Consider the following 21,921-nt stretch of genomic DNA (forward strand, 5'->3'; position numbering starts at 1 on the left):
GGCTATACAAATAATAACAAAAGATAAAACTATTAAAATTTTGCATTGGTCTAAAAGCAATGATAAAAGGTGTTTATATAGATATTCATATTAATAATCGATAAACATTATAAAATGAGCCCAATGCAATTAAAAAGATTAAATATATTATGGTAAATAAAATAAATATACAATATGATCCACATAAGAATTCTTAACTAAAATAAAGTAAACTAAATAAATGTAAATATTATATTCTATCTGTAGACGTATAAAAATGACCATATTCCTAAATGAATATTTTATGTTCATTTTTCTATTTAATTAAATCCAATTTAATTAAATTATCCGCATTCCTCTATTTAATTAAGTAAATTACTCAATTTATTTAAATTAAATTCACTATACCCATTTAATGAATAAATCATTTTATTCAATTAAATTCTCCCTATCCACTTTTAATTAAATTCAAATTTAATTAAATAGTTATCCTAAATTAAATAAATCTAATTTATTTAATTTCTCCAAATTGCAACCAAATTGAATTAAATTACTTTATTTCAATTAAATCTTATTATCCCTCCATCCACTTGCAAAATCCTAAACCCCTTTCTAATCCTTTCTAGAATCTTCTAATCGCTTCTAATTAGCCTAACCCCTCCTCCAAACTTTGTCACATCCCTAAGCAAAGGGAAGTCACTTCTCAAACCCTCAAAGTCTTTGATAACCATTAAAGGCTTTCAACCTTCAACCACTTAATTCCTCAAAGTCTTTGATAACCATTAAAGGCTTCCAACTTCCAACCATTTAATCCCCCAAAGTCTCCAATAACCATTAATGGTTAACTCAAACCCTCCTACATGGTTAAAACATTTGTTTTGACTCAACCTTCATCCAACCCAAGGGTCTCATCAGGACTTTAATGCTTTGACCATGATTATCTCTTAATCATTTGCACAAAGGTTTATCCTTGGATTAAATCTTAATCCATTGGGTAATCCTAACTTAGACTTGACCCTTACCCTCCAGATAACCATGAGGTCTTCTCAGGCCTTTAATGCCTCCAACCCTTTCTCTCAACCCAACCCTATGTTGACACTTGTCACCATTTCATTGGTGCAAATTGTGCACATGGATCCCCAACTTTCAAACTCAACCCTTGATTAAATCTTTCAATCCTAGCCATCCATTGCCCTGTTTGTGCTATAAATAGAGCTCTCATTCCTCCATTTTCAATCATCATCCAAATTTGTAGTATCACACTTATGCTCAAATACATTCAAGCTTTCATATATCATTTTTATGCTCATCATTTTAGCTTCTTTGAAATCAGGAATTAGTCTAAATATGCATGTTTAGAATAATTTCTTTACCATTTAGCTCAATCATAGACTAATATATCATGTTAGGATAGTATTCATACTAATCTTGTCATCTTATCATTTAGTTTATTGCATTTCAGGATCATGCATAGCTTAGCATACCTTTCATTCTAAAAATTATCAAAGCATCCCTCGTTCTTGCATTTGCCATCCCTAAACCATTTTGCTCAGTGATCTGAGAGCAAAAACATTGGTTTGAGGGACATTGTGAGATAGAGAACCATGGGACCCACCTTGGGAAGCTGAGTAATACGTTATTACTCCATAGCTTGCATCAAGAAGTCCTGTGTGTGTGTGGACTAGTATTTAACAATATTTTCACATATTGAGTTTTATCAGCCCACTTTTCTCGCATACATTTCTGGTGCCCGCCGTGGGGCTTGACCCCAAATATCATATCGGTTTTTGAAACTAACCTCTTTTGTAGGCACGCAAGAAAAATGAATTAGCACATTCAAATCACTGTTTAGCGCATCCCGTAAACAGAGTAGCGCATCCCGCTTACTGCTCAGCACGTGGGGTCTCTACTCTAATGCATAAAATCCATTCTTTAGCGCATAACCCACACAAAATTTTTTCCTGTAGGTCTCAGCGCGGACGAAAAACAGAGTAGCGCATGTGAAAAATATATTGGCACTTCGGGTCTGTCAGATAGCGCATCTAGCTAACAATCTAGCGCTTAAAGCTCATCATTCATCGCGTGAAGATCATATTTTAGCGCATCAAATCAGCACTTTTCCTGCAGGTCTCAACGTGAAAAAAAAAACAGAGCAGCGCTTTCAATGCATTGTTTAGCGCATACAACAAACAATTTAGCGCTTTTCGACATACTTTTAGCGCATCTAAGTTGTAGTGTAGTGCGTACAGTCCTTTCTGTAGCGCATCACAGACAAAGAGCAAAAATTTAAATTGTAACAGAAATAGAATTTAGACTTGTAGAAGTCCACCGAAATCTAGATTTTCTAACGAGTGGATTGCAATTTTGCAGGATTCTGACGGTTTCTTGCAGGTGGAGCGGAAAATTTTCTTTAAACGATTTCTTTTGTTGACCACCAAAACATCGAATTTACTTTGTTGACCAAAATTCATTTTCATAGATCAGAAAATCATTGCTTTGAAAGGATAAAATAAACACCATGTTTTTGTAGAGCAACATCTCCACATAGATTTTAGCAAATCACTGAATTGAAAGGATAAAATAAACCAACTTGTTTGCTTTGTCTCGAAAGTGGAAGGAATATGCTCTCCCCTTAACTAGGTGATCAAAAATCCAGACCACTCTTACAGCTTTCTGTACTTCAAGTAATAAAACTTTTAGTAGGCCTGCCTTCCCGAGGAGTTGAAATCAACTCTTAAAGCCGTTTATGGCCGTGTGAAGGGAACGACCTAAGTGGGGAACGACTTTGATGCCAAGAATTCCAACCCACTATAATCAAATGTGGAAAGTGACGAAAGTTCTTTTCAACGGTTACGCGCAGTGATTAGTCTTCCCCCAGTATCCTTGAGATACGTAAAGCCTTTGTTTTAAAGGTTGGGAAGCCTCCTAAGGGAGTTTATCACTGATGACCGAATAGGAAGCCTGATTACGAACTATAGAAATAGAAACTTTGAACCGAGTCAGTAACCAGACATTTATAACATCATAGTGCAAGAGTGAGGAAGAATCCGCCTCCAAGATTACTCACCATATATCTCCTAAGATAACTACTCAATTGTGAAGCGATTCACTTTGAGTTAATTTCTGGCAAAAGGCAAAAAAACGGGCGCCCTCTAGGGGGTGACACGGCTGTTTGAGTTGACAGAGTATCGAGACTAGTGGGCTATGATGTTATTTATGACCCTTGACTAAAGAGTCTTTCTGAAGTGTATTACTTGTATCAAAACCTGTTAAAACATTGGGGATTTGAACACATCCTCGTAGAACATACACTTTTTGTTAGATTAGGCAAAATGGTTGTACTTTTTGTGCCGTGTTTACATTTATTATTTTAGAAAATCATCCATAAAACTTGAAAAATTTCCAACAAAAATTCAAAATTCAGAAAAACCAAACCAAAGAAAAAAATTCAGGGCAGTTTAGCGCATAAGAGCAATTTCTTAGCACGTGGAGTACTTCTGTTAGCGCATCCAAACCGCCAGTTAGCGCATTGGTTCAAAACAGTACCGTTTCATCTTAAAGGAAAAATAGTGTAAAATCCTTTAGCGCATCAGAAAAACATTCTAACGCGTGGAAGCAGCAGCTTAGCGCGTGGCATCCAAACATTAGCGCAGAAAGCCCAACAGTTAGCGTGTCGCTGACCCAGGATAGCGCATAGCTTTTTCAACAGTTAGAAAAACAATTTTAACAATCTAAAATTTTTAGCGCGTGTCTGGGGGCAGCCTAGCGCGTGTGGTTATTATTTTAGCGCATGTAGGAATTTCAGTAGCGCATGTAGACTCTATTCTAGCGCGTGATCCAAAACAGAAAAACAGAGAAATTTTTTGAAATTTTCAAAATCATTTTTAGAAGCCTTTTTTATCAACATCATTTTTTTCATCAAACTAGGGTGACAAAAACAAACCACTAAAACTATTTCTTGAGCAAAATTTGTGTCAAAACGAACGTTGTCAGAATCCTAAATGAATCGCGCAATAGAGGACATCTTTCCTATCATAATCTGGAAATCTCATCATCAGTATCAACAGAATCCTTTACCATCTTACGGATTTTTATCTCAAAACACTTGTTTAAAATTTTCAAATTGTCAAATCAAGTTTCCAGATCGGGAGGCTTTTATCCATATCATTTGACGCACTTTGTCGTGAAGGGGCATCTAAAAGCCTTCACTTTGATAGAGTACGATTTGAAAATTTCAAAAACAAGAATCAACTGAATCCAAACCAATCAAAGGAAACCATTGATCACTCATGCATGACTAATCCCCTTATTTTGAGAAGAAAGAACCTCTATCGTAACATCACGTTGAAGAAACAACAACCTAGTTTTTCCAAATTCATCAAGAGAAATAAGTTTTTATACATCAATCGTCAACTCTTCAAATCTCATCGGGTATTCCTTCATCACGTCAAACGTTACATCCAAAACAAATCTAGCGAATTTGACAAAGAACCCTTGCAGACAAGAGCATACTGTCAAAAGTCTGCTTTTAATCAAACCATAAACCGTAGCGGAAAGATCAATCCAACATTCTTGCCCGACGAGTGCATCACATATAACACATCTCGACTAGAACCACCAACGCCCGAGCAACACATCGAAGAGGGTTTTGTCCCTTTCATCATTGAGAGTTTTTACTAAAATGCCTGTTACTCGCTCTCAAAGAGACAAACAAAGCGAGGCACATGCTGAGTCTAGTATGAATCAAAGATTATCAAATCCTTTTGAAATTCCACCCGTAGAAGAACTTGAAATTACTGAAGCACTTCTTCGGGAATGTCAAGAAAACCCTTCATTCCAAAAGCTTATCGAAAAGCTCATGGAAATGATAGAAAAATATCTGCTCATGCTCACAAGGAAAGGCGTTAAACTTTCCGAAGATTTAGACCCAAACATCTTTAAAAGTGGATCTCGACAATATGCATATCAAGAGCAACAAAGAGAAGAAGAAACCCATAACTTTGAACAACATATACTTGAACAACACATTCCAGAACAATGCATACCAAAAATGCATATACCTGAGCTAGAAACACTAGAGCAAAATATATCGTTTACCACCCCTTTTCAACTAAGAACAAATACGAGGGAAGAACTCTTCCCTCGACAAGATAATGCACCTTTGGTTGCCCTTACTCAACAAATGCAAATGTTGCAAAGGCAAATACAAGATATGCAACAAGGGACAACAGTACGGTACTCTTTAAATGAAATCTGTCCTTACCCATTTGACAGAAGCTTGAACATGGTGCCTTTTCCTCCAAACTTAGACGTTCCAAATTTGATAAATATGATGGGAAAAGTGATCCCCGAGATCATGTTCGGGAATTTTGCACACTAAGCCTTGAATTTGCTCACGATGACACCTATTTGATGAGATTATTCCCCAGAAGCTTGGGAGGGCAAACCATGGAATGGTTATCCAAAATTTCGCCACCTGTCAGATCATTTGATGAATTGGTTAACAAATTCATAACTCACTATTCCTACATCATCCAACATGCCATAACCATGCTAGATGTTTGCAACACCAAACAAAAGAACAACAAAACATTCATGGTGTTCCTTCAATGCTGGCGACGCATGGTATCACGATATCCTCGAGATATTCCTGAAAAGGAGAAAATGGAAATCTTCATCGATAACTTAAATAGTGAAATGAGTTATAGACTAAAACTTCAATGCATACCATCTTTCGCTAAATTGATTGAAAATGGCATTCAAGTAGAGGAAGCCTGTGTCAAAAAGGGAACACTCAAATTTTACAAGGAAGGAACAAACTCATCAAACTACAATAACCAGAACAACACCAACCTTGACAAATCTCGATTTTGGACTCGAAACAAAAATGAAGGCAACAATGAAACACATGATCCCAAATCTAAACAACCAGTGCTTGCATTATCTGGAAATCCTCAAAACACGAAAAATCCTAAAAATACTAATCCAAATGCTAACACATATACACCAAACACTGATCAAGGACAACTCTACACAAACAACACCAACGATACTCAAAACAAAAACATGAATCCAGGACCTAACAACAATTCACGCAACAACACGAACAATTTCCAAAAGCGTATCTTCACACCACTGGGACAATCATTAGAATCCGCATTCAGAGAACTTTTGGCAAACAAGATTCCTTCTTTGCCTCCAATCAGCAACTATGAACCTCCAATCAAACCACCTTGGTGGAATGATTCACACTATTGTGATTTCCATCGCAACAAAGGTCATAGAACAAATGAGTGCATGAGATTGAAACACATAGTACAGGACATGATTGATCGAGGTGACTTAACCGTGGATGGTCTCAAAACAAATGGTGATCATGGAGCTTTCAAAAATCCTCTCCCAAATTACAACAAAGATGGAGCATCAACTTCAGATGATACACTCAGAGCTCGTATCAATCACATCTACAACAACACGATCAACCACATATCAGCTGAAGATCATCAAGTTAATGTCATCACCATTCGAGATCGACATGATCATGAATCTGTCAATGTAACAACCCGAACTCAGAAATATGTCTTGAAGGGACATACTGCACCTACAACTACCACACCAAAAATCCAATATGACTTGATAAGCCAACTACGCAAGACTCTCGCTCAGATATCTATACTAGAATTGCTGAAACTATTGCCAAAGCACAAAGACATTAGAACAAGTGCTATTGGAAACCAATGTACCTCAAAATTTGGATACGGACAAATTTCAAGCCATGGTCATCCATATGACTAGACCTCATAACCTCACCTTCTCAGAACATGACGATGTTTCATTAATCCATCCGCATAATACTCCTCTCCATATCGAAGTCATTGTTTGCAAACAACAAGTAAAAAGAGTCCTAAAAGATGGAGGAGTTGGCCTTAATATATGTACTTTATAGCTTATCCGTGCATTAGGTTTCTCAGAAGAATCTATTGATCCCTGCAAGAAGATTACCATAAAGGCATATGATGATGAGGAAAGGTCCTCTAAAGGAACAGTGATATTACCTATTCAAGTAGGACCAGTACAAAAGGATACTATATGTCAAGTCTTAGACATAGATCTAACCTACAATATCTTGTTAGGACGACCTTGGATACATGAAATGCAAGTAGTACCTTCTACGTATCACCAGTGTGTCAAGTTTCCTTATGATCGACAAGAAATCTCCATATCAGCTGATCATAATCCATTTCAACATTACAATGCAATGGGGGCAGCCCAAGACAGTTTGGTTCCTCATAATAGAGAAAAGCAGTGATCTTCAACATCAGATCCACCAACAACAATATCCAACTCCTTATGGGGAGACTTCAAATAGAAAATGCAAATCAAAGACCAAGGTATGGGAGAATACTCTTTGGAGCCTTTATGTTTGGCTAAATTGCCAACATCACCTAGATCTCATGGATTTCCTACTACATCAACACATCTGGTCACTCAACCCATCACCAAATTTAATGGTACCTTCATCCAATTGGGTACTCTAGCACATGAATCAAAAGACAAGGACGTTCTTAGCTGGTTATACAAAGATGAGGAAGAAGATCATAGAGCAGCCACTCTGGACATTGTTCTACCCACACACCTGTATGGAAAAGGCTACTTAATCATGAAGCAAATGGGATATGGTGGTAAAGGACCTATGGGGAAATGCAAAGAAGGAGTCATTGAACCTATAGATCTCCCTTCACAACCTAGTAGAAACAAAGCAGGTTTGGGTTCTAACCTCACGTTCCTATTGAAACGACCGCCACACACAACTACAAAACCTCAATGGAAGGTAACGAAGAAGTACAAAGAAGAATCCTAGCAGGAAGCACTCTTTGAATCCGCAGAAACAATCCGCAAGGCACGAGAACGTCAAGATCAGAAGTTGCATCAGGGAAAGCTCCTAAGTCATAAGAAAGCCCTATCTGCAGCAGTAGCTCATATTCAGACACCAATATCTCAAGAACAAATCATTTCATCTCCAGATACCATTATTCCTCCCCGAGGAAGCATAGTCTATGAACAAATCCAGAAAGTAGAAGACGGATCTGATACAGAATCAACAAAAACCATCAAAATGGTATCCATCATCAAAGATTTGTTTCACCATACAACATACCTGTTTACAGCATAGATAGAATCCGGGATGATGCCTATGAGACAGATTCCAATGAATATGAATGGGGTACCTGCTCCAATGCTACTACAAATGACCTGGATGATACTGATTCTATATCCCTTTCTCAAGAAGAACATAACGCAGAAGATAGACCTCTTGAATTTGGACCCCAGAATATCTATGACACCGAGGAAAGCGAACAGGAACATTATGAACAAGTCTATGTAGAAGATAATACCATCGAAGACCTCGATGAAATCCAAAACTTCTTTAAAAACAAAAACCATTATGATGAAAACTCTATCCTAACACTCACAGTAGCCGAACTAAATCCACCTCATGATTCCTTACCACTTGTCTTTCCTCACCTCATCGACTGGGATGAACCTGAAACACATGATATACCAATTTTCCCAGATGATGAATCTATTATCCATTACCTATGTACCGTAAATCCAGAAACAGGCTCTACTAGTGAACAAAATAACGATGTCTACAAACTAGGGAGTGCCAAGTCTCTCAGTTGCAAAAATAAACTAAGTAAAGGATCTGATGCTGAAAACCAGTCAATGGCCACTCTAGATCACAAAAAAGTAAAAATAAAGGACGCAGCTGAGGGTGAAAACCTTTTTAAGGCACCTAACGATGGGAGACTTGACACTCTTCCTGAGCACTTTCATGAGCGATCACCCATTTTGATTGAGCCCACTCAATCAATCAACATTGGTACCACAGAAGCAGCCAGAAACATACACCTTGCAAAATCTCTAACAGAGGCAAAAAGATCAACATTCATCATCTTCTTTAAAGAACAACAAGTTAACTTTGCTTGGTCATATGTTGATATGCCTGGAGTAGATCCTCACTTAATCATGCATCACTTGTCCATCTCTACAGGAGTTAAGCCAGTCAAGCAAAAGCTACGAAAGATGAATCCACAGGTGGCACTCATGGTCAAAACTGAACTAAAGAAACTATTAGATGTCGGATTCGTCCGACCCATTGACTATGCAGAATGGATTTCCAACATCGTTCCAGTATCAAAACCAGATGGTAGTATCAGAATCTGCACTGACTTCAGAGATGTCAACAAAGAATGTCCAAAGGACGACTTTCCTCTACCCAGTATCGACATAATTGTAGATCTCATGGCAGGCCATGCAATGCTCTCACTAATGGATGGTTTCTCAGGCTATAATCAAATCAAAATAGCTCCTGAAGATCAAGATAAAACCGCGTTCACCTATCCTTGGGGAACGTACTGTTGGAATGTTATGCCTTTTGGCTTAAAGAATGCAGGGGCCACTTATCAAAGAGCAATGACAACAATCTTCCATGACATGATGCACACATTTATGGAAGATTATGTGGATGACTTACTAGCTAAATCCTTCACCAGAGCAGAACATCTTGGCATCCTAACAAAGATCTTTGATCGATTGGAGAAATTCCAAGTCAGGCTCAACCCTAAGAAGTGTGTCTTCGGGGTTACATCAGGCAAGTTAGTAGGGTACATTGTCTCAGCTAAAGGTATTGAAGTAGATCTAGCAAAGGTACAAGCCATTATGGATATGCCACCACCAAAGAATATCAGTCAACTCAGATCTCTACAAGGACGACTTCAATCAATCAGGCGATTCATCGCTCAGCTAGCAGATAAAAGTCTACCATTTAACCATTTACTACACAAAAATGTACCATTCAAATGGGAGGCCAAGTGTGTGGAATCCTTTTACCAAATCAAATAGTACCTAATGAACCCACCAGTTCTGGTACCACCAGTCGCAGGAAAGCCTCTTATCTTATATATCTCAACAACAAATATATCACTGGGGGCACTATTAGCACAAGAAGATCAACAAGGAAAGGAACGCGCCATATATTATATCAGTAGGACATTGAATGGCTATGAACTCAACTATACATTCATTGAAAAGGCTTGCCTAATAGTGGTCTTCACATCTCAGAAGTTCCAACATTATATGCTAGCACACACCATCAAGTTAGTTGCAAAAATTGATCCTCTCAAATATCTACTCAGCAAGGCAGCTCTTACAGGCCGATTGGCTAAATGGGTCATGATTCTCAGTGAATTTGACATCTAATACACAGAAAGATGAGCCATCAAGGGACAAGAAATTGTAGATCAGTTGGCTGAAGCACCCCTACTAGGCAAACACATCATGGAGATTGAATTTCCGGACAGGGACGTTCTTTCTCTTTCTACTAAACAATGGACCCTGTACTTTGACGGATCCTATACCCAACATGGTTCCGGTGCTGGCATTCTATTCATCACTCCTGAAGGACACACTATACCAAGATCATATAGGCTTATGTTTCCTTGCACCAATAATGTGGCTGAATATGAGGCACTGGTCATAGGCATCAAAATGGCCATAGAATGGAAAATCACAAAGTTAAAGGTCTATGGGGACTCACAACTGGTTGTCCATCAAATCAACAACAACTATCAAACAAAGGATGACAAGCTACTACCCTACAAGCGAATGGTGGATGATTTCAAACAGTATTTTGTGCACATCACCTTCGAGCAAATACCAAGATTAAACAACAAAGCAGCCGATGCAATGGCTACAATCACTTCATTACTACAAATTCCAGAGCAACAAAGTCGTTACGAGTTCCTGGTAGAGCAACTGTTCTCCCCCACCTATGACCACTTTGAATCCCAGGTTATCTATGCCTTGACTGGTTCAGATTCTCCATTATATGGATCGATATATGACTACCTCAAGCACAATATCTTACCCATTGACCAATCCCGTAACCAAAAACGTAACTTTATCCGACAAGCTGCCTGTTACACCCTTATTGCTGATACTTTATATCGTCGAGGTCTTGATGGTACTCTTCTTCGTTGCCTTGATCGTAATGATTCCGATTCTGCTTTACACGAGCTTCACGAAGGTATTTGTGGCACACATTCAGGTGGCACTACTCTTGCTAAAAAGCTTCTAAGGATGGGATACTACTGGCCAACAATGGAGAAAGACTCATATCATTTCGCCAAGAAATGTCCTAAATGCCAGATCCATGGTAATCTGATACATGCACCAGCACAAGAACTGTAGCCATTTACAACATCCTGGCCCTTTTGTCAGTGGGGACTGGACTTAGTAGGCAAAATTCATCCTTCATCTTCAAATGGACACAAGTTCATTATAACAACAACAGAATATTTTACCAGATGGATAGAAGCAGTTCCCATGACCACAATGACTGGGAAACAAACTGCCTCTTTTATCGTAAATTATCTAATCTGCAGATATGGTATTCCAAGTTCAATCGTCACAGATAATGGACGACCTTTCAAAAACCAAGATGTACAGGAACTATGTGAAACATTCAAAATCCAACATAGGTTCTCTACACCATATTACCCACAGGGCAATGGTCAAACAAAAGCATCTAACAAGACAATACTGAAAATCCTCAAGAAAACAGTGAATGATGCAGGTAAAGATTGGCACGTACAACTCAATCCAGCACTTTGGGCATACAGAACCAGCATCCGCACACCTACGGGAGCAACACCATACTCATTGGTATATGGATCAGAGGCCATTTTACCCTTGGAGGTAGAAATCCCATCTCTCAGAGTCTCTTTGAAAGGATTAATCCCGGATGAAGAGTATCGAGTTAACCGACTGCACGAGCTTGAACTATTAGATGAATGACGCCAACATGCTTACACTCATCTCAAAGCATATCAGCAGTGCATGTGCAGGAGCTACAATCGTAAAGTCATCCCCCACAACTTCAAGGTTGGTGACCTAGTCCTAAAAGAAAATCCAAGAAATCAGCAAGATCAAGAAAAGAAAGGGAAATTTGAACCTAACTGGTTGGGTCCCTATGTCATCATATCAGTTTATGGATCAAGTGCCTATCAGCTAACAAATTCAGAGGGCGATATGCTCGACGAACCAACTAATAGAATTCATCTGAAAAGGTACTACACTTAAGTGGCCTAGTGCACGGAAAAAGCCAAAATAAGCAAAAAAAAAAAAACCAAAAAAAAAACCAGAAAAAGCAAAAACAGAGTACAAATAAAAACAAATGGTGAAAACCTGGTAAACAGGTGCTCTTGTGAAAGAATGGCTCCTCCATCTATATCCATACCATTTTATCCATACAAACACATCACCATCAAAAATCGAATCTGGGGCACGACTTGCAAATCAAAAGAGCGACACAAAAATTGCATTTGATCATAAATCACAAAAACACATCATTTTCTTTGAAATAACATGTGCACACACGTCACTTCAAAGAGGGGCAAAATGTAGACGTATAAAAATGACCATATTCCTAAATGAATATTTTATGTTCATTTCTCTATTTAATTAAATCCAATTTAATTAAATTATCCACATTCCTCTATTTAATTAAGTAAATTACTCAATTTATTTAAATTAAATTCACTATACCCATTTAATGAATAAATCATTTTATTCAATTAAATTCCCCCTATCCACTTTTAATTAAATTCAAATTTAATTAAATAGTTATCCTAAATTAAATAAATCTAATTTATTTAATTTCTCCAAATTGCAATCAAATTGAATTAAATTACTTTATTTCAATTAAATCCTATTATCCCTCCATCCACTTGCAAAATCCTAAACCCCTTTCTAATCCCTTCTAGAATCTTCTAATCGCTTCTAATTAGCCTAACCCCTCCTCTAAACTTTGTCACATCCCTAAGCAAAGGGAAGTCACTTCTCAAACCCTCAAAGTCTTTGATAACCATTAAAGGCTTTCAACCTTCAACCACTTAATTCCTCAAAGTCTTTGATAACCATTAAAGGCTTCCAACTTTCAACCAGTTAATCCCCCAAAGTCTCCAATAACCATTAATGGTTAACTCAAACCCTCCTACATGGTTAAAACATTTGTTTTGACTCAACCTTCATCCAACCCAAGGGTCTCATCAGGACTTTAATGCTTTGACCATGATTATCTCTTAATCATTTGTACAAAGGTTTATCCTTGGATTAAATCTTAATCCATTGGGTAATCCTAACTTAGACTTGACCCTTACCCTCTAGATAACCATGAGGTCTTCTCAGGCCTTTAATGCCTCCAACCCCTTCTCTCAACCCAACCCTATGTTGACACTTGTCACCATTTCATTGGTGCAAATTGTGCACATGGATCCCCAACTTTCAAACTCAACCTTTGATTAAATCTTTCAATCCTAGCCATCCATTGCCCTGTTTGTGCTATAAATAGAGCTCTCATTCCTCCATTTTCAATCATCATCCAAATTTTTAGTATCACACTTATGTTCAAATACATTCAAGATTTCATATATCATTTTTATGCTCATCATTTTAGCCTCTTTGAAATCAGAAATTAGTCTAAATATGCATGTTTAGAATAATTTCTTTATCATTTAGCTCAATCATAGACTAATATATCATGTTAAGATAGTATTCATACTAATCTTGTCATCTTATCATTTAGTTTATTGCATTTCAAGATCATTCATAGCTTAGCATACCTTTCATTCTAAAAATTATCAAAGCATCCCTCGTTCTTGCATTTGCCATCCCTAAACCATTTTGCTCAATGATCTGAGAGCAAAAACATTGGTTTGAGGGACATTGTGAGATAGAGAACCATGGGACCCACCTTGGGAAGCTGAGTAATACGTTATTACTCCATAGCTTGCATCAAGAAGTCCTGTGTGTGTGTGGACTAGTATTTAGCAATATTTTCACATATTGAGTTTTATTAGCCCACTTTTCCCACATACATTATCTTTTCGTATATAAAACTATAAAGAACAATTATTACTTTTAAAACTCACATTCAAAGCAAAAATCTAAAATATTTATTTTTTATATTCTATCTTTTCCAACATTATTTTTTAAAATTCACATAATATATACTAATCTTAATATTTGTAAAAACATTTAATTTTATTTAAATTATATTTTGTGGGTTTCGTACAATCAAATTTTAAATAGTTGTAATATATAGATATTCATAAGATAATATTAATATTAATAATAGATTAAAGCTGTAGCGTCGTAAATTGTACGCACTTGCTAGGGTGGTACAATTTCACACCTAGTTTAGCACCTACCTTGGCGCATTTTGCATTGCATTTCCCCTTTAGCACTTAATTAATTAAATTAATTAGGTCTAAGGTTATTTTTTATCATCTCCCATATCATAAAGTTGGGCCCTTTTCATTAAAGTGTGCCCCTTTCATTTTATTCCTCTAATACATCATTTAATCAAAAACCCTAATTAGGTCCTATTTTGAACTTGGGGGCTTGATTTCGGGGGTCAAAACATCTCGAAATCACCTGTAACTTCGGGATTCTCTCTAAAATCATCATATCCGACGGCCCTGAAAATTTGGTGAAAAGTTGTCGGGACCATGGCGCCCGAAGAGGACCATGGCGCCCGGAGTGCACATGGTCCCGGACATTTTTCCCAAAATTTTAGGAGCGCGATCCAATCATAAAATAAAGCTTAACCCCAAGAAATTGGCGAGAGATTTAATCTCTAGGTCGGCCAAAAGTTGAAATTAAGACCTAGGGTTTCATATATAAGAGCTCTCTTTCTTCATTTGAAGGGATCCAGTTTTTTGGTTTTCAAGGACCTTCTATGCAGCGAAAGAGCAGATCTTTGAAGACTTCAACAACATTCAACATCCATCCATCAATCATTCATCAATTTCATTCATCCATTTAGGGCTTTGAAGACATTGAAGAGCAATAGGGGATCACCGATTGAAGATTGGCTTGTACCCCTCCCTTGGGGTTGGGTATGATTTCATGTTGTTTTCATGTCTTTGCATAAGCCTCATTATATCATTTGTATTCATGCTTTAGATCACTTTGCATCTTGATTTGGAGCACTTACAATATCATTTACAAGCAATTAGGGTTTACTTTCTAGGTTGCTCTAGTTTGCTTACTTGCATTTTAGGATCTTGCACACACACAAGGTCTGCACACACTACTTTTACAATACAACTTGGCTATTCATGGAGGTGGAAACCACCAAAGCAGGGGTTTGACTAAGGCAAAGCCCTATATAGCCACCTACAACCCTTTTCAGATATAAGTGCAGATTTCTGAATTCGAAGGACGCCGCAAGTTGCAAATCTGACGGGAGTAGACTGAGATAGAACTTCACACCAAATTTCAGTGCAAAAGACTAGGACAGGGGCGTGGGGCGCCCTGGTCCTTCTGTCAGATAGCAGTTTCAACATTTTTCTAACAGCTTTTCAGGTTGCAAAACAACAGTTTCAGGTGCAGAATCAGGACAGTGGCGCCTGCGCCCCCGTCCTGAACATTTCCACTCAGATTTTAACCCCAGCTACACATCTGCATTATCCTTGTGTTTATAGCTTTTCATCACTTAAATCTCAATCTTGCAATCTTGCTACTAGTTCATACTTGCACTCTAGGGCTAGTAGTTGAACTTGCATCATTTTATCTATCATTTGCAACAAAGGAATAGAAATCCTAATAGGTAGCCCATGGCTCTCTCTTCTACAAAAAGAAGTAGCCAATTGTGTGATACCTCTAGGCTCTTTCGTATTCCACAAGTGTGTGATTGAAAGTGAGATTAGGGCATGCTTGCTTAGTGTCACTTTTTCCCCCACACAAAAGCTATAAAATAAGCCCAATATAAAGTATCTTTCTAAATTGGTATTCTTTTTTTTTTTAAATATGTAAATAAAGAAAATATAAACAAAATTTAAGAAATTTGTAAATAGAAAAAATCTTTTCTATTCTATCTTAAGAAATATGATTTTTAAAATTCTTAGAATATTTTTTTTCTTAAATTTATATTAAAATATTATTAAAGCGAAGATAACACATACCTATATAGAATAAAGATAATAAATATATGCTAAATTAAAAACATTCTATTTTTATGATTCTCATATTCAATCTGTGAGATAATCATCTCTGTGAATTTTCGGCTCTTTGCGAATTTTTGGCTCTCTGCAAATGCTTTGATTTCACAAATCATGCGGCTCACAATATTCTCTCCCTCTAAATGCAAGCAACCTTTGAATGAAGAAGATGGAACCTGGCAGGTGGTGGAAAGCAAGAAGTCTAGACGCTACAGGAATGCCCATAATAGTCTGCTAAACCCTAAGCCGCTAACCTCGGGAGCTACGACTCACTCTGCTCCATCATCTTGGCCTCTGCTTGGGGGCACCAAATACGCCTGTTTTCCCCCCTCCTTCCCTCCCCCTGAAGGTCATCTCAATAAATCGGTTGGTCAAACCAGAGAGTTTAGAAAAGTGCTAAACCACCGGTGGCTTAAAGCAAATCCTTCTCTGCGGGACTCTCCATGGCAAAACATTAACAAAAGAGCATCCCTTCCCCATCATGTGAAGCAGAAAGATGGGTCACACTTGCCTTCCCCAAACCCTAAAGACCGAAATCCTATGATCAAGGTGGAATCAGATTCTCTTGAGAATAATACCATTTTTCATCAGAGTAATAGCTTCATTTCCAAATGGAAAGTGCCCTGTCATTCCTTTGATGAAGTTAAAGGTTGGTGGGAATCAAAATTGTAGAAACTAGTAAGTATCTTCAACTTGGGCTCTCAATGTGTTTTAATAACATGCATCAATTCTAGTGTAAAGAAGGATCTTCTCAAAAGTAAAGAGAAATTGCTTGATGGCTGTATTTTTTATTGCATTGATTGGATTCCCAACTTTAACCCTAAAAATTTTTCCTTTAAAAGTTTCTTATATTGGGTTAATATCAGCCCTCTTCTAGTTGAATTTCACTCTCTAGAAATAATAGAATGAATTGCGGAAGGGTTAGGGAAATGCCTGGCTTTCACTGGTATTAAGGATAGGAACTTAGAGAGGGATATAAAAATATTAATCGACCTCAAAACCACTAACCCTAATTTGAGCCCTCTCGATCTAATTTCTTTAGTAGGGAAGTGGGAGATCAACCCTTAAATCTATGACGACATCATTGACACTTTAGAACTGTATATCTATCATAAGAGCAATTCTATCAAAGAAACAAAAATCAACCCCATTTTTGATGAAAGCAAAGTTCATATCGACAACAACTAGCCATCCTCAGGTTCTGAGGCTCATCCCGTCCCTCCTAAAACTGTAACCACAACAGAGTTGGCCTCCCTCAACAAAACCAAGGTGGATTTGCTCACTTCTAACACACCTTCTCAAATATCAACCCCGACAACCAAGAAAGCCAATACCCTACCATATACTTCCCCTCTTAGGAACCCTAAATCAAATCCATCTCGTGTCCCTTTAGTCAGCCAGATTTCGATTCCTTCTCCTCTTATTTCCCAACAACCCCAAAATGTAGTTCAGGTCAACAAAAACTTAGAAAAGGATTCTATCTCTTTGAACATAGAGGCCCTAAGAGACCTACTTAAATTTGCCAATTCCTTGAAAGAAGATATAGTTGAGCAGTTAGAGATTGTGGAGCGTAGTTTGGCTGATGACGATGATCTCAGAAACCTAGAACACATCCTAGATACAGGAGACTTAAAGGATTTCACTCACAATAAGGTGCAGTTAGACTCAATATTCAACTCCACTTTCCTTCCCCCTTCTCCTCAGAAATCTTCTAAGATAGAGATCCCTAGAGAAGCCCTTCCCGATCATAGTGAAGCAAACCCTCTAGAAGATGGCACGTTAGGTTTAGCCTTTAACATGGAAGGTAGGAACAAACCAGATTGTGGATCTTCCCAGAAGAGGAGAGGGAGAAGATCAAATTCAGAGTTAAGACTACTAGATGGAAAGGCTATGGACCAAACCAAGCTGATAGACATTTTCAATGCAGGGAGGGGGAAGTTCCCTCCCACATCGCCATGAAGCTATTAACGTGGATTGTTAGGGGTATCGACACCCCTAACAAGCAACACATCCTCAAGCGCTGCATCTTTAAGGTCAAAGCTGAAATTAGTGTTATTCAGGAAACCAAGCTTGATAGTCTTGTAGGGGACTCCTTTGGGAAGCATTTAGGAAAATACAACTCGTTAGGTATCCCTGTGATTGGGGATTCTGGAGGTTTAGGTATTATATGGGACCCAAGCCGCATCTCTTTAGATATTATAGAGACCAATAAGTTCTGGATGGGACTAGACATCAAATGTATCAGTAATAACCTAAGGTTTAATTTGATTAATGTCTATGGTCCTACCCCAAATGACTTAAAACGAGCAGTCTGGGAGGAACTATCCTCCTCCATGAGCAGAAAAAAGAACAGAGATTGCATAATAGGTTGTGATTTTAATGCCATAGGCTACCTAGCTAAGAAATCAGGTGGATGCTCTAGAGAACCTCAAACCTTATTATAATTTAGAGAATGGACCTTCCAGAATAACCTCAGGGACATTCATATAGACAAAGGTGTCTTGGACCAATAGAAGATATGGGTTCAACATGATAGTATAAAGATTAGATAGGTTCCTTATTAATGATAACTTAGGCACCCTCAACAATATCTTAGTCAAGGCATCCATCCTCCCTTTCTCAGGCTCTGACCACTTCCCGATCCAATTATCTATAGCTGAAGACCTCAAGCCACTGAAATGCCCATTCAAATTTGAGCTCATGTGGTTGAAAGAAGAAATTTTCATTAATATAATAGAAAAATGGTGGTCGTCATTCGAGGTATTTGGATCCAAACTTTTCTTCTTTGTATCTAAGTTTAAAATGATCAAACAAGCTCTCTTCTCATAGAATAGAGAAAAATCTGGCAATATTTTTGAAACCAAGACCAAAATTGAATTAGAACTAAATGAGCTAAATGAATCAGTGATAAATTTTGGGATGGACCAAGAACGATACTTGAAAGAAAAAACGCTTATGAAAAAATATGAAGATATTATGTCAAAAGAGGAAACATTTTGGAAACAAAAATAATGAGAAACTTGGTTAACTGATGGGGACAAGAACACCAAATTTTTCCACGCAAGTACCAAAGCTTGATGGATCAGAAACAAAATAACCAAAATCGTTGATAATGGCTGCCTGATAGAAGATCCTAAAGGAGTAGCCAAACACACTATTAATTTTTTCCAATCCCTTCTCAGTTCAGAATCCTCCAATCTGACTTCTCAGGAAAGTCTCCTCCAAAATATCCCTAAATTAATTTCTAAAGAACACAATATGACTCTTAATCAGAGCTTCATAGTAGAAGAAATTGAGAAAGGAGTAAAAGAACTACACCCAGAAAAAGCTCCTGGGCCGGACGACTTCCCAACCACCTTTTTTCACTCATGTTGGCATTTTATGGGACTGGAATTAGTGGCTTCTCTCGAAGGTGTTAGACAATCAGGTAGGCTCCTTTGAGAGATCAACAACACCTTCATTGCCCTCATCCCCAAAAAAGCCTCTGCTAACACCTTGGATGAGTTCAGACCGATCCCCCTCAGCAATACACTACAAAATCTTCACAAAAGCATTAGCTAATAGTTCAAACCCCTCCTTCAAATTATCATCTTAGAAGAGCAATCTGGTTTTATCCTTGGCAGATCCATCTTGGATGGGTTATTCTTGCCCACGAGGCAATCCACTCCTCTCACTCCAATTCTAGACCATCTATGTTCATCAAGCTAGATATCAAAAAGGCATACGATAAAGTGGACTAGAGGTTCATTTGCAAATGCAAGGCAGCATTTGGCTTCAACAAAAGTTGGATTAACTTGATATTTGAATGTATTTCAACTCCCCAATTCTCAATTCTGGTTAATGGTTCCCCACAGGGCTTCTTCGCTAGCTCTATAGATCTAAGATAAGGGGACCCTATATCCCCCTTTCTCTATATTATCATGGCAGAAGGTCTAGGTAGGACCATACATAAATCTCAAGAGCTTAGTAACATAGAAGGGATTAGAATAATGAGCAATACCGATCTAGTAACTCATCAACAATTTGCAGATGATACTCTTCTGCTGGGGAATAGCTCCCCCTCTTAAGCTCAAAATTTCAAAACAATACTGGAATGGTATGCAAAAGCCTCTGGTCAGAAGGTAAACAAAGCAAAAATCAAGCTCTTTTTCCTTAATACTAAAGATAATATAGAAAAAGAAATCCTTAGTATTCTAGGTTTCCAATTAGGAGCTCTTCCATGTATTTACCTAGGTCTCCCTTTGGATAAATAGACTAGAGCTAATAAGCTTTGGGACAACGTTCTGTCCAAGTTGGACTCAAGATTGGAAAGGAAAATGGATATCTTTAGCATGTAGAATTGTCTTGATCTGCTCTGTCCTTTCAGCAATCCCTCAATATTACTTGTCTTGTCTCCAGATCCCTGGTTGCATTAGGGATAGACTCATAAGGATCTTGAGATCCTTTCTATGGCAAGGTCTAGGAGACAAGAAGATGTATGCATTAATTGTATGGGACACTCTTTGCCTTCCTAAACTAAACGGAGGCTTAGGTTTCCAAAATTTAGATAGTCAGAATAGGGCACTTGGAGCCAAACTAGTATGGAAAATCTACAAAGAGCCACATTTGAAATGGGTCAAAATAATAAAAGAAAAGTATCTAGGCAACCTCGATTCAAGTAGCATCTTTAGAATACCTTCCCTTCCTAAAGAATCTAGAATTTGGAACTTCATTTCCTATTGTATAGGAGTTCTATCCAACCAACTGTCTTGGAACATTGGACTAGGTGACAAAGCTTTATTTTGGGAGGACTCCTGGGGTGGTTATCCTCCTCTTAGTAGCTTAATTAATGATGACTCTTTAAGGAAGGAGATGGGGAACTTTGTAGGTAAGCTAGTTAGAGATTATGTTTTCTTCCCCAAATCGGATCTGGCTTTAGGGTGGAGTTGGAAGCCCCTTTTAGTATCCCCTCCCAACCAAAAAGGATTCTCTCTCCTTCTCCTAATTCTCCAGTCTAGAAAACTCTCATTCAATTCAAGCCAAGACAAATTGATCTAGATAGGGTCCCTGATTGGGGAATACAATGTAAAATGGGGTTATAGGTCGACATACAAGATAGAAACCATACCGACTTCTAACCTCCCTTTTTCCATATGTTGGCATAAATCTTGCTCCCCAAAAGTTGGGACCTTTCTCTGGGTTGCCTTACAGAAAAGGATCCTCACTAAGGAGCGATTTTGGAAATTAGGCTTTGCAGGTCCCTCCATGTGTCCACTATGTTGCAAAAGTGAGGAAGATGTGGACCACCTTTTCATCAATAGTGAATTTACCTTATCATGGTGGCACTGGCTGTTCAACAAACTCAATTTAAGTTTTGCATGTCAACAAGACCTTCTCTCCTTTCTTCAGAGTTGGCTAGTCTCTCAAAACTCTGGTCATTATGGACATATTTGGATCATTTCCTCCTTGATCCTCCTTTGAGAAGTTTGGAAAGAAAGGAACAAAAGAATTTTTAAAGATAAATCCCTTAATAAGGAAACCTTGCTTGTCAAAATTGAGGCATCTATCATTGAGATCACCAATAACTTCATCAGGAAATCCCCTATGAAGAACTCAAAATTATCTCTCAGGGACGAAGCCATAAGGAAAAGCTGGGTGGGCATCATTTTCCCCATGTTTTTCGGCCTAGGAGATGAGTACAACTTATTGAACAGAAGGCAGTGTGTTTGGACTCCCCCACCCCTCGGTTGGTTCAAGCTCAATTTCGATGGAGCCTCCCAGGGTAACTCGGGAATACCAGGTGTAGGTTGTGTCATCCACTCCTAGGAAGGGGAAGAGGTTTCTACTCTTGCTAAACCAATAGGGACAACCACTAATTAATATGGCAGAAGCCAAT

The sequence above is a fragment of the Cryptomeria japonica genome, chromosome 3, assembly GCF_030272615.1.
Source record: "Cryptomeria japonica chromosome 3, Sugi_1.0, whole genome shotgun sequence".
NCBI lineage: Eukaryota > Viridiplantae > Streptophyta > Pinopsida > Cupressales > Cupressaceae > Cryptomeria > Cryptomeria japonica.